Raw genomic sequence first — 1,550 nt, 5'->3', positions numbered from 1 at the left:
GCCCGCTCCAGCTGCAGGCGCGGCCGGCCGGGAAGGAAAGGCACAGTCGCCGCTTCCTGGCCGCGGCTTTCGGGAAGTGGGCGCAGCTGCAGGGAGCGGGGCGTGCGCGAGTCCTGGCGCTGCAGCCCCCAAGGGGCACGGACCCTGGGGCGCTGGCCACCCCCTGCCCCCAAGCGGCCGGGTAAGTAAGGAGCGGGGAGCCCCGAGGCAGGAGGACCCCAAACCGAAGCCCAGCCAGGGCAACCCTGACTCGAGAAATCAGAAGGGAGTGGGGGGCACTCAGCATAGACGCCCTGCTTCAGTCCCCAGTACGCAAAGAGCGAAGCAAACAGCAATTTTCAGCCGGGCGTGGTGCGCACCTGCTGTGCCAGCCTTTGGGAGGCTGGGGCAAGGAGGGTCGCTGTGAGTTCAAGACCAGCCTGAGCTGCACAGCGAGACCCCATCTCAGAAAGACAGGAAAAAAAAAAAATGTTTAGAGCTGGCGCTCAGGGCTAAGGTGCTGGGTTTCACGCTCAGCATTGAAAAAGAATAAATGAATGGTTGAAAACTGAATTTGAAAGTCAGGTCGCACAAACACAATCACTGTGTTTTTCTTGTGTCTGAGCTGTCAGTACAAATTGTGCGTCTGGAGAATTGTGGGTCTGAGCCCCTTGACACTGGACCTGGAGCCTCGGTCTTTTTCATGAGTGTGTAGTATTCCCCACACAGCCCAGCCATGCTTGCTTTCCGCCCGTCCCTCTGTTACGGATGCCAGGCTACCCTCTGGCTGCTGTGGACTGCGCCACTCACCTACACGCTATTGCCTCCCCGGGGGACATTCTGCAGATCCACCAGCTCAGGGCATAATGCGTCTCCCCACACCCCTGTTGATCCTGGGTCTCCTCACGGAATTAAAAGTGGGGCCGTGTGCTGGTGTTGCCTAGCAGCCACCCTCAAAAGTGCCAAACCGTTTGGAACCCAGTGGCTCAGGGAGCCCAGTGCCCCCGAGAATGGCGGCTCCAACACCGCTTGGGCCCCCGACACCCCCAGGCCGGGGCAGCTCACCCCACGTCAGGCGCAGTCCCTGGATCCGCTCCCGGGCTCCGCTCCAAGCCGCTGTCACTGCCTGGAAAATCCGTGCACAGCAGAAGCCGGCGCTGCAGGGCTGCTGTGTCCCGGGTGGCCCCACCCTGGCCCGGCCGCCCTGCGGGGACCTGCGCACCTCGGCTCTGCGGTCTGAGAGGCTGCCCAGGTGCCCGCAGCGCGCCCCCTTCTCCTGCGTCTGGCTGCTCTGCGCGGCAATTTAACTGCCGGTCCCCACAGGCAGCTTGGGAAACTTCCTGCCTGGAGCTCGGGGCTGCGGGCCAGGCCCGGGCCGCTTGGCACGGGCTGCGGGGATTTTCTGTGCCCTGGACGAGCCCACCCTCCCATCTACCCTGTCCCTCTGGTCGGCTCCCAAGTCCCGCCAAAGCTGGACTCATTCCCAGCCCGCCGTGGTGCTGTTGGGGGCCCAATGGAGGCCCACAGCGTTGCAGGACAGGTGACCGTGGACGGGGTCACCCTCTGTCACC

Source organism: Octodon degus, unplaced genomic scaffold, assembly GCF_000260255.1.
Source record: "Octodon degus isolate 3935 unplaced genomic scaffold, OctDeg1.0 scaffold00274, whole genome shotgun sequence".
NCBI classification, from domain to species: Eukaryota; Metazoa; Chordata; class Mammalia; order Rodentia; family Octodontidae; genus Octodon; species Octodon degus.
This window is presented reverse-complemented; position numbering follows the sequence as displayed.